Below are 16,735 nucleotides of genomic sequence, written 5' to 3' on the forward strand. Positions count from 1 at the left end.
CAAACTTACTGTCTGCCTGTGAAACATGGACCACTTATAAACATCATCTCCAACCCCTTGAAAGATTCTATCAATGGTGTCTCCATTAAATAAGCATTCTCCTAGAAATATATTTAAAAAAATAAAAAAAATGTCCAGTAGCACCTTAGAGACCAACTAAGTTTGTTCTTGGTATGAGCTTTCGTGTGCATTCACACTTCTTCAGATACACACGATACACACATGCACACGAAATCTCATACGAAAAACAAACTTAGTTGGTCTCTAAGGTGCCACTGGACAATTTTTTTATTTTTTTTATATATTTCGACTGCGTCAGACCAACATGGCTACCTACATGAATCTAGTACCTGTACAATGTTCTTTTTAGGTGCCTTTCAGCAATTAAACTCAACAATTAACAAAAGCTAATGTTGTTTTAAGTTGGCTTTAACACATTGGAGTTAGCTTCATCATCACGTAAGTGCTATCCAGACATCAATTAACACCTGGCTAATTGGGATCCTCACTGAGTTATCCACAATGTTGAGTCATTCCCATACATAAAAGGCATTGCTAGGGTTGGAATATAATTTAAACGTTTGCCATTGTGTTTGCCTTTATAGCACAGACCTGCACTCATACCACATTAACAGTCATAGATAATACTGCCCACTCACAACACAAAGAGCTCATAACCCAACTACTCTCAGCAGCCAGAAACATAATAGCCAGACACTGGAGAGACCAGTCAGGAGTAAGCATGGACCAATGGTATCAGACAGTATGGGTGTTACGGAAGAATCTAGGTGCGAGGCTGCTCAGTCACCCAGCTTGTCGTCTCTGTGGAATAAAGGAAGGAGTCCAGCCACCAACTGGAGCAAATAGCTGTAGGCCAAAGTTTATTGCGCAACATGTTCAAAGAGGAATTTTTAACCCCGAGGATGGGGTGACAAGGACTTTTAAAACTTTCCCACCATATCCCAGAATACAGTTCGTACAGCATCATTGCTACATCACTGACATGTCACAAAAGGGGAGGGGTAGACAGGGGTTACACTAGTTTAACCTTGGCAAACATGTCCAGACAAGTCTTTGGTACAAGATTAGCATAAGCAGACATGGCAGGGCAAGACCCAGGTATAAGATTAGCATAGCCAAACACCTCTGAAGTCCCACCACCCAAAGTACAATAGAACTTCCTTTGCATGTCTGGACCCCTTGGCAAGTCTGGGGATGGGATTAAGCTTTCCTTGGCCAACAATCAGCTCAGCAATTGTCACCTCTGGGCACTTCCTGGGGTAGGAGGTGTGTATACATGTCCTCATGCTTGGGGAGGTGGCAGAGAAAAGAGTAATTTTTCCCAAGGGCAAAATAGTGTTGAAATGGAGGAAATTGCCCAAGGAGTTGATTTTATATGATTGTTAAAGCTAGGTAACTTCCCTGAGCTGTTAAGTCGAAAGGATACATTTATGCATAATATTTGTAACATTTAACAACTTTAAAGATGTGCCCCCCCCCCGTAATTTCCGTAACAATGGGAAACAGCCTTATTAGAAAAACTAACTGAAACTTACACAGGGACATATAGAAGAAGACGCCTTCACCCCGCTATGTTTCCCCTCTCTAGCAATTGTTAAAACCATAGTGTCTTGGACACAGGGGAAGAGCTGGTGTCTTAGGAATTCTGTGTGCTTTTATTACAAAGAGATGGGTTTCGCAATTGAATCCTCCCCTGGAGTCAACTCCAGGGGGCCTGTGGGTACTTCAGCACCCACAATAATATATTTGTGGGGGCTGGGGCCCTCAAAGTCAATGGGCAAAGTTGAAGCCATTCACTGTGGCAGCCACAATCTTCGGCACCTACGGAATCCTCTATTCTTAGGTCAACCTGCCTCGCCGAAACCTTGTGTCCTCGTAAAGTTGTAAGGACCTGTCAGAAAATAAAAAAGATGGAGACATCTGTATACAGGGCAATAAAGAAGCAGTTTACGGTGCTTCCCAGCATTAAGCATTTTACCGAAAACAAGACATGCCATCTCTGTGAATTAGCTGCAGCACTTGGCATCGACTGTGTTAGTTTAAAGGTTTGCATCGAATCGTTAACCTTTATTATTGTCAAGATCCCCATTGCAGGTGGTGTTAGACATACCTCATGCCATACCAGCTAATTAAGCCTGATAATACAGTTTTGCCAGGCAGGTCAAGAAATTATTTCCCCCAACAGTCTCTCTCATTACATTCAGGATTTCCAGTTCTGTTTCAATTTGGAAATAGATAATGCAGTCTTAAAATGTGTCTCCTCATAACAAGCAGATATGCTGATCTGAAGAAAATGTAGCAGCAAAACCAGTGAGACCTGGGCAGTTTCTCTTTTCGGCTTTGGAGCTGAAACCCAGAACCCTGATTGAGATTCTTCAAAGCACCACACTGTACCATTGTGTATAAAGCACATAAATTCATTCTTCCACTTTGGTTTTAGCAATTACTTCCCTCCCAATGACATCTCAGCTTATAAAATCAGGAAATGAATACATTTTGTCACATGAAGACCCATCAGTACTGTGGAAATATAGCTAGATTTTGTGCAATAGCCGTAAGTCAAAGAAAGCAAAATATTATACAGCTCCACAAACCAGTCAAAAATTGAGACAGCTCACAGTCAAATTCCTCTTTTTTAAAAAAACAACAACAACCACAACTTTTAATGGGATCCATATTTCCTTGGACACCTATTTTAAATCTATGTGATTAGTATATTGATTGTTAAATTCCACTTTGACTGTTTTAATGTTTATGTAAAAATTAACCTGAAATTCCGGTTTTTACAATGGTGGCTGTTTAGCTGTAATAATAAACATTCATTCATTCCGTCCTGTAGATGCAAAATAATGGAAACAATGCCTCAGACCTCATGTTTGGAGACTTCATAAAGCTTCAATCCGATTGGAAAATGTTAGCCATATGAAATTATTCCTGCCCACTGGTTTGCACCGAGATCAGGCAACTTGGAAGAACATCTACCCATGCAGATGGGTACGGCAAATGTGCAAATAAAAAGGTAAAGGGACCCCTGACCATTAGGTCCAGTCGTGGCTGACTCTGGGGTTGTGGCGCTCATCTCGCTTTCTTGGCCGAATACAGCTTCCGGGTCATGTGGCCAGCATGACTAAGCCGCTACTGGCAAACCAGAGTAGCGCACAGAAATGCTGTTTACCTTCCCGCTGGAGTAGTACCTATTTATCTACTTGCACATCATGCTTTCAAACTGCTAGGGTGGCAGGAGCAGGGACCGAACAATGGGAGCTCACCCCATCATGGGGATTCGAACCACCTACCTTCAAATAGATAAATAAAATAAAAATGTGGCTTGAAACACAGTGGAGGCAAAACATCCTGCTGTGCTTTTTATTTTTATTATTTATATACTTTATTTATGATTTTCAATTTTATACATTTCAATCATTTTACAATCATTTTAGCATTACAAAACTCGACTTCCTTCCCCCTCTTTTTGCGGTTCCTGCAATTTATTTTTAATATTTTCTTCATATCCAAATTAACTTAATTTGCTCATTCATTCATCTACTTCAAATATATACTCTTGTAAAGCTGCAGGTTATTACAATAATCCTGCCAATGTTCTTATCTGTTTACAGTTTGTTTGTAAATATTCCATTGTAAACCATTTCCATTCTTTTATAAAAAGTTTGTTATCTTGATTTCTTATTTTTCTGGTAAGTTTCACCATTTCTGCATATTTATAGCTGTCAACTTTCCCCTTTTTTAAAAGGGAAATTTCCTTATTCCGAATAGGATTCCTCGTAAGAAAAGGGAAAAGTTGAAGGTCAGCGGTTCGAATCCCCGCGACGGGGTGAGCTCCTGTTGCTCAGTCCCTGCTCCTGCCAACCTAGCAGTTCAAAAGTACGTCAAAGTGCAAGTAGATAAATAGGTACCGCTCTGGCGGGAAGGTAAATTGTGTTTCCGTGCACTGCTCAGGTTCGCCACAAGCGGCTTAGTGATGCTGGCCACATGACCCAGAAGCTGTACGCCGGCTCCCTCAGCCAATAAAGCGAGATGAGCGCCGCAACCCCAGAGTCATCCGCGAATGGACGTAATGGTCAGGGGTCCCTTTACCTTATGTACATATTCCATAAGTTTTTGTATCCATTCTTCTTTTGCTGGGACTTCTTTCCACTTTTGCTGTGTTTTAAGCCCGTATCGTGTACACAACCTCCATTAAAATAGCATGCGGAGAATGCTATAAAATCTATGCTTCCCTGAAAGAAATTATGCCAGGGAGTGTGGGATCTGCAGTTTCCCCTGCCTCCCAATTCAATCTAGGGAGCAGGGGAAATTACAATTCCCATGGTAAGAACAATATTTCTAAGTGTACTGAGGAACTGGCAAACAAGAGAGGCACCAGATATGGCTTTTCCAGCCTTCCCTGGGAATATTAAGGTGTGTGTGTGGGGGGGGGACACCCATCAAGGAACAGGATACCAGAGTATTAAAAATGCACAGAAATCCCAATTGGTTTGTTGAGACAAGCCATTTGCCTAATGTCTATCACCACCTATGAGTTTATCCACACTTACTTTTTGCCCTGCTTTTTCCAGGAACCTGTGCCTTAATGTTCCATGTCCGAATGTGGGGTTTTTCCTTTTCTTTTGCCCCAAGCTTTCCCCATGAAAACCCATTCTTTAAAGCCAAATCAGAACAAACATCAATTCGGATTTTCCACAGATTGACATTTGCTCCGATTGAGCTTTAATGAGTGTTTTTTAGCGAGGAAAGCTCTGGAACAACGACAAAAACGAGTGGCGCTCAGAGAAGGAACTTTAAGTAGTTGACCATGCCTGGAAAGAGCAGAGCAGAACAAAGGTAAGTGTGAGTAAACCCTATATCTTACAACTCTTTCTATGGGATCTTTCTTCTGACTGTATTCACTATGCCATACAAAAATAGGAAGAGGCGTGGCCTGTTCAGTTGGGGATTTCCTGACATGTATAAAACACACACTTCCTTGCAGTCATCACTATGCTTGCAATCAAACCGAACTATCATATTTTTCGCTCTATAGGATGCACCCGACCAGAGGACGCACCTTGTTTTAGAGGGGGAGAACAAGAAAAAAAAATTCTCCCCCTCTCTGCTCAGCGCCACTTCAGTGAAGCTGTGCTCCGAAGGCTTCAGGCGGCCATCCCTGAAGCCTGGAGAGTGAGAGGGGTCGGTGCGCACCGACTCCTCTTGCTCTCCAGGCTTCAGCAAAAGCAACGTGTAGCCTCTGGAGTGCGGAGGGAGCGTTCCCACTGCACTTCGGAGGCTTCGTGTTGCTATCGCTGAAGCCAAGGAGCCTGCATTCACTCCATAGGATGCACACACATTTCCCCTTACTTTCTGGAAGGGAAAAAGTGTGTCCTATAGAGCGAAAAATACGGTAACTTAACTCCTTCCTTCTGTAATTGGAAATCTCTCCTGTAAATAAGCTCAGTTCTTTAGGGTTGCCATATTTCAAATAGTGCAATCCGGACAGAAAAGCATTTTTGGCCAAAGTTGCTGAGCTTGGGGGAGGCGGGGGCTTTTCTTAGTTTTGTCCAAAGCTGTTCAGCTCTTTTGGCAAAATCACAAAAAATTGCTGTTTCGGACCGATTTTATGGAAAAAAGGGCAACAAAGGCACTGTCAACATGGGCTGCCATATGCCCGGACACTGCTGCTGACTGCAGTATTCTGGATATATCCAGAAAATTATGGACGTATGGCAACTCTGTTGGTTTTGGATTTAACAACCACAGCCCGATTTCTTTAAAATCTACAGAAATGAAACAAAAGGACCACTAGATCTCTCTGAACTTCTAGCAGTCTTTAGCATTTGGGGAACTCCCAGGTTAGTGCCACAACTGGAGAAAGATGTTGATAAACTGGAAAGGATTGTAAAATGAGTCACGAGGCTCACAAAGCATCTAGAGGAGGTTTTCCCTACAATTTTCTGTTTCTATGGAAATGCAGCTTTGGGAGTGGGCAATTTAAAGAAGACCAACAGTGGAGAGTGCAGATGAGTTTAACCCTTTGTCCACTTGCCATTTCTCTGCTCTAAATCACACCCCTTTCCCCATCATAAGCAATAGGGAGGATCATTCTGGCATTAAAAACACACACACTTATTTGAATTGTTATTGTGTATATCACCAACTGTCTCCTACTGGAGACAGAAGGGAAGAAAGGTAGATAAATCATCTGACATTAAACCCCCCCCCCCACACACAATATTCTACTTATTTGAATTGTTATTGTGGGTCCCATAAAATCAGTGAGTCTTTAAATAAGTTCTATTTTCCCCAACCCAATATTAAGTGAATCGGCCCAATCAGTAGTGGATGGCATGATCACATGACAACACACAGCTGACCTCCTGACAACAGTTTTTTTATGGTGGGGGGGGACACAGGGGTATGCATACCACTAAACATTTTGTGAATCTAAGTTTGGCCTCATTGAGGGGCAGTATTTCAATAAGGGTAGGAAAATGAGAGTACCCCTAAACATTTTCTGAAGGAAAAAAGAACTGACTGAGTCACTGCTGTTTCTTTGAAAGGAGAAGCCTCCCTGCCACCTCCTCTCTCCTTCCCTAATAATAATAATAATAATAATAATAATAATAATTTATACCCCCCCTTCTGGTTGGATTTCCCCAGCCACTCCCAGGAAGCAGCAATGACTCACAGCAGACTCCAAACATGAGCCCTAAGACTGCACTGATTTGGGGCGAGGTCTTGCCCAGAATCGTGTGAGATCTTGCACACTCCACAGGATCTCGCGTGATTTCAGGTGAGATCTTATCCCAAATCACCCAAAATTGATTCCAAAGGTGGCAGTACTTCTCCACTGCTGGTGGAGGCAGTGGGGCAGGCAGGGCACCCAAAGGCATGCCACCTGAAGGACTTCTGCCGCCAGAAGCACTGGCCTCACCTGCCTCCTGGTTGGGCCGGCTCTGACTGCTGAGCAAAATATCTTCCTCCTCGGATGGATCAGTGCATTATTACCATCTACAACGCTGACAGGGTCTCTTCTAATTTCTTTTCTCTTGTTTTGTGCTCTAATACATACTTCATTAGCGCCTTCTGCATTTTTGACAGAATGCTTTATTTCCCCCTCTACAGGTCGTTAAATCTCTATTGATTCCAAGCAATTGGTTCTCCACGCTATCTGTGCCTTGTTATAAATTAGTAATACATGATGGGAGTTTATTTAGCTTCCCGTCAGATACCATTAATGGCACCATGTAAAATGCTGAATTTTTAGTTTCTCTTTTCAAGGATACTTCTTTGGGCGGCATTTGTTACAGGCTGCAGTTGACACGGATTGGCCTCCGTAGTAGCAATGCAAAGCGACACAGGCACCCGAGGCCTCAATTCAGCACATCTCCGAAAAAGCTAGTTCTGTCATTTACTTTGCTTTGTATTTGGTACCCGGAAACTGGGTATAAAATATGAGAGGAATCTGGGGCCAGACCAACCCTTCTCTCACATATCCTTCAACATTTTTCCGATGAAAGTTGGGATGTCCTATTATTATTATTATTACTACTACTACTACTACTACTACTCAGACGTTTTGGCTACCGAACGCCACAAACCTGGAAGTGAGTGTTCCCGATTGCAAACATTCTGTGGAGCCTGAATGTCCGACAGGGTTTCCACGGTTTCCAATTGGCTGCAGGAAGCCATGCTTTGGTTTCCGAACGTTTTGGAAGTTGAACAGACTTCCGGAACAGATTCCATTCGACTTCCAAGGTACGACTGTATTATTATTAATATTGATACAGTGGTACCTTGGGTTAAGAACTTAATTTGTTCTGGAGGTCCGTTCTTAACCTGAAACTGTTCTTAACCTGAAGCACCACTTTAGCTAATGGGGCCTCCCGCTGCTGCTGTGCCACTAGAGCACAATTTCTGTTCTCATCCTGAAACAAAGTTCTTAACCCGAGGTACTATTTCTGGGTTAGCGGAGTCTGTAACCTGAAGCGTATGTAACCTGAAGTGTCTGTAATCCGAGGTACCAACTGTATTGATATACCCCACCTATCTATCTGGGTTACCCCAGCCACTCTGGGCAGCTCCCAACAGATATAAAAACATAATCAAACATTTAAAATGTTCCCTATAGAAAGCTGCTTTAAGATGGCCCAAGGGTCAGATAACTCTATACCCTAGCTTCAGACATTTCTCCAATGAAAATAGGGACATCCTAAGTGGGACATTCTAGGATCAAATCAGAAACCAGGACGGCTTCTGTATACATCCGGGACTGTCCCTGGAAAATAGGGACACTTGGAGGGTCGACTGACCTGCATTTAGGCCCTGATTTTAGCACTTGGATCAGCTGACATACCAAAACAGCTTACAGAATTACCTGAAGTGCTCCTTCTATATGTTTGTTTGTTTGTTTGTTTGTTTGTGTGTGTGTGTGTGTGTGTGAGAGAGAGAGAGAGAGAGAGAGAGAGTTTCACATGTAAGCAGGAGAATTACAGGACAACTGCAATGTCAGATGAAGTCTAGCGGTTCTAGACACTGAATTCCCTTCTGGGATTTGTAAACCTTAATTCCGCAAGCGAATTCAGATTGAGTCATACGCGACACAGAGTTCAATGGAATCTTATGTCGACATAACTGTGTTTATCATTGCACTTTCTGTAGTGGAAATTACCAGCTTGTCTTTCTTGGTGACAATTACAAATCACATTCGTTTGCTTAAAAATGAGTTACGAAGCACATTACGAAATGAAGGAAATAATAACGTGACTCTCCTCTACAGGAACCCCTTATATGGCAAAGAACTTACGTAGCATGCAGTAAACCTATAGCTACACAGTTACGGCGAAGGCCATCAGAAACCACAGCTATTTAATGCCCCTTTTGCATATACCAGACAATAATAAATGTACATAAATAAATGAGCATGGTGGGAATCTACTGGTTGATTAAGCTGCCACTTCGCTATAGCATAGAAGTTTGGTCCCAGCCACCAAGTGATAACACAGCAATAGCACCACTCATTCCTAAATAAGGCTGAGATGTTTTCACGAAAAGAGGTTTGTGTTTTGGAACTCAGGGCTGACTGCTCAGGGCCTTTTTCCTATTTCATCATGGACCACGGTAGGCAATGCTAGAACTCTTTACAAAAGGGATGAGGACCCTGAGGCTCTCCTGCTCTCACCATCCCTGAATATTGACCATGTTGGCTGGGAGATATAGTCACACGTTTCCCTTCCCCCCATTTACTAAGCATGTTCCAAAGGACAGGGACATTTCTCAACAAGGATGCGATACGGACAGGTATGCCTGCATCCTCTGCTGTGGTTCATTTGGTTGCTCAGTGTTCACTGCTGGAACTTTTAACACCTGCATGGTCTCAACCTGAAGAGCAACAGAAGTTGCTCATGGGAAAGAATATGAAGAAGACCTGCAGAAGGGACTTGGAAAAGAGTTAAGAGCCTCGGACATAAGATCTCCAGGTTGATGGACTGTATGGAGCTGACGGAAGTGGCTGGCAGAGTTCGAGACCGGGGAGAGGAGATGGTGGAAGAAGATTGGAAAACTTAAAGTCTATATATAGAAATATTGTAAAATTAATGAGTGATAGAAAAATGTTGGAATGAAATTTTATGGCCTTAGTAGAAATGCTATAAGGAGTTAAGCTTAAATAAGTATATTAATTTTAATGGAAGTAAGATAAAAAATATGTTAAGACATTTATATGATAGAAAACAGAGAAAGATGGAAAGGAATTGCTGAAACAATTAATGGAAGTGGAATACAAAGAGGGAGGTGAGAGGAGGTCGATGAAACAAGGGAATGAAAGATAGAATATGGAAAAGGTATGATGTATGTTTTTAAATTGTTTTTGTTTTGTATTGTTTAGTTTATTGTGTTAAGGTTGTGTTTTGTATATTGTATTGTATTGTTTTTTTTTCTTTCTCTTTTTTCTTTGCTTTAAAAGTAATAAATATATTTTTTTTATTTTATTTTTTAAGAAGTTGCTCATGGGAGAGATGTTCTGGGACAGTAAGACTTTCAGGGCTGAGCTGCTGTCAGAAGGGAGCCAGGAGTTGTGCCAGGACATGAGAGTCAAGGGGCCCAGCCACAAGTCTGAGATGAAGAATAAAGCCAGGAATCGGATCTCAAGAACCCATGAAAACACTGCACAGCCAGGAAAACTGCGCTCCTCAGGCAAAGTCTCAGTTCCCCAGCCACTCTGGGCAACTTCCAACAGAATATTAAACAGAATAAAAGTTCAAACATGAAAAACCTCCCTAAACAGGGCTGCCTTCAGATGTCTTCTAAAAGTCAGATAGTTGTTTATCTCCTTGACATCTGATGGGAGGGCGTTCCCACAGGGTGGCCGCCACCACCGAGAAGGCCCTCTGCCTGGTTCCCTGTAACCTCACTTCTCGCAGGGAGGGAACCGCCAGAAGGTCCTCGGCGCTGGACCTCAGTGTCCAGGCAGAACGATGGGGGTGGAGACGCTCCTTCAGATATACTGGGCTGAGGCCATTTAGGGCTTTAAAGGTCACCACCAACACTTTGAATTATGCTCGGAAATGTACTGGGAGCCAATGTAGGTCTTATATATTCCTTCCTGTCTAGGAATGCCCATTGATCAGTGGGACCAGCCCAGAGTCTCAGGACACTTCATTGCTCAGAATGATGCTTCAGATTGCGTCACCGCACGAAGCAGTTGCAGACAGAGCTGAGCTTTCAGCCCTGGTAGTTTGTGATGGAGGCTCAGGGAACATCACGCTGGGGTGCTGCATGTGCCATCATCCTGCGCTGCCCTTCTGAGGAAAAACTTGCCCATTCTTCCACAAAGTGGGCTGGGCAATGTTGACAGACCTTTAGCACAAACTCTGGCCTGTATTACTGTGCAACGGCTTTGCACTGACTAATAAGGGCAGGGCTTTCTCAAGAAGATGACTTTCTGCGTTTTAAAAAAACTGTCAACAGGAAATCTCTCCAGGTTGAGCAGTGCAATGATGTCATCCCTTGACAGACGGCAGAGATAAATGATCTGACCTTGGCTGCTTTACTAAATTCTCATGATAAATTCTCAACAATATCCTTCTTTCAGGTCTCGGCTACTTCCCCTTGACTTGCCGGCCACCATTTCACTGATTTGTTAGTTACAAAAACATCCCACCTTTCGTTCAGGTAACCAGTGTTCATGCCTGAAAAGCCAGTTCTTCCCAATGAACAGCGAGATGCTTTCAGGCTCCATTCCTGGTTCTTTGTTGGCTTCGCTCCTATCCTTCCTGATTCGCTTTTTAAGGCTTTTAAGCCAAGGTTGGCTGGCCATCTGTCATGGATGCTTTAGCTGAGATTCATGCATTGCAGGGGGTTGAACTAGTTCAGGGGTCAGCAACCTTTTTCAGCTGTGGGCCGGTCCACCGTCCCTCAGACCATGTCGTGGGCCAGACTATATTTTGGGGCGGAAAATGAACGAATTCCTATGCCCCACAAATAACCCAGAGATGCATTCTAAATACAAGCACACATTCTACTCATGTAAAAACACCAGGCAGGCCCCACAAATAACCCAGAGATGCATTTTAAATCAAAGGACATGTTCTACTCATGTAAAAACACGCTGACTCCCAGACCGTCCACAGGCAGGATTGAGAAGGTGATTGGGTCAATGGTTTCGTTAGATAGTAAAATTCATGTTAAATTGCCGTTTTAGGGTTTTTTTTAAAAAAAAAAGTCTGGAACGGATTAATCCATTTTGCATTACTTCCTATGGGAAAGCGTGCCTTGATTTTGGAACGCTTTGGTTTTGGAATGGACTTCCGGAACAGATTAAGTTTGAGAACCAAGGTACCACTGTACTGCCTTTCTACATTACCATGCTTCGAGTAGTTTGAAACTCATAGAAATGACAAAATGTGCAACAAACATCACATCGTCGTCCTGCAATGTTTTAAAATAGATTTAAGAAGAAACAATGAGCAAAATTAAAGAACCAATTTCACGCATTGTGAAATATCAACAAAATATCAGCATGACAATGATGCTGAACATTTCAGAAATAATTCTTAATTGTTTGTATCCAGTCCTTTTTTTTCTGGCAGTACGCAGGGGTATGCATACCCCTAAACATTTTGTGAATCTTTGTACTTTTGTCCACTTACTGTATTTATTTCCCCCGATTGGAACTATAAAATGGTGGTTTTCTTGAGTCAAAATGAGAGTACCCCTAAATATTATTTTGGGGGGGAAACGCTGGTTGTATCAAAATAAGATACCCAGAGAATAGGCATACCCAGGGTGGCTGCTGCCCCCCCCCCCCAAATCAAGTAAATGAATAAAAATACATAACTAAAAGTAGAAATTGTAGAAAGATTTTGACAGATTTTTCTGAGCACTGAGGTCAAAAGAAAGTAATTTAAAACAACTGCTGTTGAGACATTTCATTCTGAATCTGCTAGACAGAGCCAGACAGAGGACGATGTTATGTTATGCCCCCCCCCCCTAAATCCTGGCTACGACCACGACTCAGAGTAGACCTACTGAATAACTGGATGTAAGTTAGTTATGACTAAGTTAAGTCCATGTTTCAGGGAGCCTAGTTGTACTATGACTCATAGTGCAATTCTAACAATATCTACTCAGAAGTAAGTTCTAATTACTTTACCATGGCTTGCACACAGGGTTAAGATTGCAGACTTAGTCACATAGAAGCCAATTTTTATTCAGTACAACTTCATAAGCACCCAAATTGCTCAGACGGAGAAAAAGCAGCGATGGAGTTTACAAGTGAAGTCAACAGCAAAGATAAATATAAAACCCAGCTTTACTCTAGTGTAACGAAAAGGCAAATGAAAAGGGGAGAGTCGTGCTGGAGAGGTGGTCATGCTAATTAAAATGAACTGGGCAATTTTAAGATCAGACTTATTCTAGTCCCTTTAATGAGGATGTAGACAAATGTTTCTCCCTGGATTTTAATTCAGCTTCCTTAAACAATTTGGCACAATGCAAAGGAATCGGAACTGCCACCCAGTTGGGGAAAAAAAGTTGAATCTGATTCAACAGAATCTGAGTCAACAAGAATTAGGAAGAGAGAAAAAAAACCTTCCTTCCTTTAAGATGGTGCATGCATATGTTTTAGAAAGCACATTCCCTTCCGTGCAAAAGAGGAATGCTACCTGCTGGTTGGGGATGTGGGTGGCACTGTGGGTTAAACCCCAGAGCCTAGGACTTACCGATCAGAAGGTCGGCAGTTTGAATCCCCGCGACGGGGTGAGCTCCCGTTGTTCAGTCCCTGCTCCTGCCAACCTAGCAGTTTGAAAGCACGTCAAAGCGCAAGTAGATAAATAGGTACCGCTCTGGCGGGAAGGTAAACAGAGATTCCGTGCGCTGCTCTGGTTCCGCCAAAAGCGGCTTAGTCATGCTGGCCACATGACAAGGAAGCTGTACGCTGGCTCCCTCGGCCAATAAAGCGAGATGAGCGCCGCAACCCCAGAGTCGGCCACGATTGGACCTAATGGTCAGGGGTCCCTTTACCTTTACCTCTACCTTTACCTGCTGGTTGTCCTATGTGCACTTTCCCAGGAGTAAGCCTCATTAAATGCAATATAAATTACTTCCGATAAAACATGATGGTACTGTGTATTGTTTTAAACTGGCTTTTAAACCAAGCATTTTAACCAATTTAATCTGTTTCAACCAATCAATTAAATTAAAGATGGCAACCTTAAAAATAATGGAAACTATGGATGATGGATATTACCACTGCTGAAATCATAAGCAAAAGTTGGTGGGGAATTATGGGCAATTGCTTCAACTGCAAATTCAGCCAATGAATAATGCCGCACCACTCACAGGGAACAGGAACTGACTAATCAAGGGCCAGTTCACACAAGTGAACAGAAAGCAGTTAATTAAATGGGCAGAAGCCACTAATGGGGCAAGAAGGAAATCATTACTTAAAGAGCCAGTTGCGGGGAGAAATGGCGCCTTTGCTGACCAGGACTTATTTATGAGTAAACATAATAGGAGAATAGTGCCTGTGAGGAAGGGCATTGCTAGACGTTTATGGAGAATATAGCAGTGTAATTAAGTGCCAAGCAGAGTTAACTCTGCTAGTTTCTAAAAGCAATGCTTCCAGTGTTAAAGGTTTGGAAGCAACCACTGATCTGACGGTGAATGGGGCCATTTCTGCAGGAACTGGCTCCGTATAAATAGCGTGCCCACTCAATTTGCTACCAGTGCAATGGAATCAGAATTTCAAATCAGTCTTTCATTATTGGTACGGTACTTTTCTTCATTGAACAAATGGATGCTCCGGCGATGTACAATAATGATGAGGACTGAACGTTGGGGCTTAAAAGGTATAGATCCCAGTAAGGACCAATGTGAGAAGCCGTGTGTGTTTTTGTGTGTGTGTGTGTGTGTGTGTGTGTGTGTGTGTGTGTGTGTGTGTAAGAGAAAGAGAGAGGTCTGTAGCACTAGAAATATTAAGACTGCATTCTTAAACACACTGAACCCTACTGAAGGCCCAGGGAAGCCTGGTGTGGGGGCAGTTCCGTTTCGTCCATTGTTTTATAACCACCTTTTCTATTGTTAACAACATTACAAGCTATATTTCTGTTTTCTGTAATTTTAGAAGATACAGGCATGGTTCCACAACAGCGTAAAGTGCTTCTGTTTAGGTTTCCGTCTTGATTTAATTCCGTCATTCCCTCCTCTCCCCACAGTTTCTTTGCTTCTCCCACTCCTTCAAAATATCTCTACAGGGTGAAATAAAAAATTTAAGGTCACACACACACACACAATAAATGTTCATAACTGCATATATAAACCACATGTCTGAAACCCCACAGAAAAAGTCCTGAAACCATTTTGTCCCTCCCAAATTGACCTCAAATATTTCTCTGCTAGGTCAAAGGAAAATGGAAAAGCCTCCCCATTGTCTTTTCGTTCACAAATCCTGTCTTAAGGGTATGTCTGTGTATGAATAGGGTGAGCCTGTGACCTGGCTCGGGAACTAAGTATTTATTGTTATAAAAGACTGGCCAGGCCCCCCAGGGTATCCATTCAAGTGACCATTAACAGGTAACCTGCCAGACAGAAGATAAACAACACACTCAAATTTCTGTTGTAGACCACCTTTTCTGTGATGTAGGTATGATGTTTGTGGGGGGTGGTCTTGGGTTACACCCCTTCTGTGATGTATGTATGATGTATGGAGGGGTGGTCTTGAGCTCCAGGGCAGGGAATTTAAAATGTCTATATAAGGGTGGGAACACCTTTGTTCTGGGTCCTCCTACTTTCCTGCGTGTGAGGGGAGCACCCTGTTGCAACAGTTCAATAAGGATCAGGCTTACGAGCTGCTTTGCTTCTCAATATTCTCTGGTTGGCCTCTGTTATTTTCTCTGGCCAATGGAAAACCTACAAAGGACTCTACAAGGGCTCTTGTGTTCCCCATAAGGGCAGATTTTTGTTTATTACAGGGTGGAAGCATTCCAATGAAGCCTTTTGCTGCGTGTTTAGCTTAGCATACTACGGAATTCCGAGTTTACTTTGGGGATTCTTTGTTGCCCGTATTTCTGAAACGGCAAGAGCGAAAACCCTAAAGCCCTCTTCATGACATTTCCCAGAAGCTATCAGTCCACAAGCAAAGGAAGGTCTAAGAAGCTGACTTCAATCTACTCAAATGCTCTTATCTCTGTTTCTAAGGTCAGTGGGAAACATGCCAAAATGATTATGCAGGAAGTAGCTCCGAGGGATTATCTTATTTGTCAAAGTAATAACAGTGAATTCAATATGTGTAAATCTCTTCTCCTGATGCAACACAGCGGTGCTTTGGGATACTAGAGGGGAGTTGGACGTGAATTGTTTTCTAGGCTGCCCGTCATCTGGGACAGCTTGTAGATGATCTATCCTTCTCTCTCTATATATACATATATATAGACCACAAATTTCTGTAGGGCTTCCTTAACAGCTAAAGGAGAATTCATTGGCACAACAAATCCTTTGAGCTACCTAGAACAGGCAAAATGATCATAAACCACGCAGCAAGCACTGTACTATCATACCGAGGTAGCACAGAATTGAGTATTGGGTAAAGAATATCCCCTATTGATTTTTGCAGCCCTGTTGGCACTGATCCATGGTAGGGCCTTTTCAGTGGTGGTTCCCCACTTGCGGAATGCATTTCCTAGTAGGCTGTGCCTGTCTCCATTATGATTAAATTTCAGGAAGAATTTGAAAACGTTCATGATCGCTCAGGCATTTGGTAGTCAAATAATACTGTTCCTGGCAATTGCAAGATGGCTAGATGGAAGGAAGATTTTAAATAATAATAATAACAATAATTATTTATACCCCACCCATCTGGCTGCCTTTCCCCAGCCACTCTGGGCAGCTTCCAACAGAATATTAAAATACAATAGTCTATTAAACATTAAAAGCTTCCCTAAACAGGGCTGCCTTCAGATGTCTTTTAAAAGTCTGGTAGTTGTTTTTCTCTTTGACATCTGGTGGGAGGGCGTTCCACAGGGCAGGTGCCACTACCGAGAAGGCCCTCTGCCCGGTTCCCTGTAACTTGGCTTTTTGCAAGGAGGGAACCGCCAGAAGGCCTTCAGCACTGGACCTCAGTGTCCGGGCAGAACGATGGGCGTGGAGACATTTTAACTGTTTTATAAGGTTTTAGCTTTGTCCTTATTTTTAGTTTTCCCATTTGTTTACTGCCCTGGGCTCC

The 16,735-nt window shown here is 42.7% G+C and overlaps 1 long non-coding RNA gene across 1 annotated transcript; it reads right to left on the reverse strand.

Annotated features, from left to right (window-relative positions):
* Positions 1–12,703: 12,703 nt before the first annotated feature.
* LOC307199593 lies at positions 12,704–16,371 on the reverse strand. The gene is made up of 2 exons (XR_013832092.1): positions 13,555–16,371; positions 12,704–13,181 (listed from the first exon to the last, which is right to left on the reverse strand). It is a non-coding gene; the product is annotated as an uncharacterized lncRNA (long non-coding RNA).
* Between the last annotated feature and the right edge of the window lie 364 nt (positions 16,372–16,735).

Source organism: Podarcis cretensis (assembly GCF_951804945.1).
Source record: "Podarcis cretensis genome assembly, chromosome: 12".
In the NCBI taxonomy this organism is placed as follows: Eukaryota; Metazoa; Chordata; class Lepidosauria; order Squamata; family Lacertidae; genus Podarcis; species Podarcis cretensis.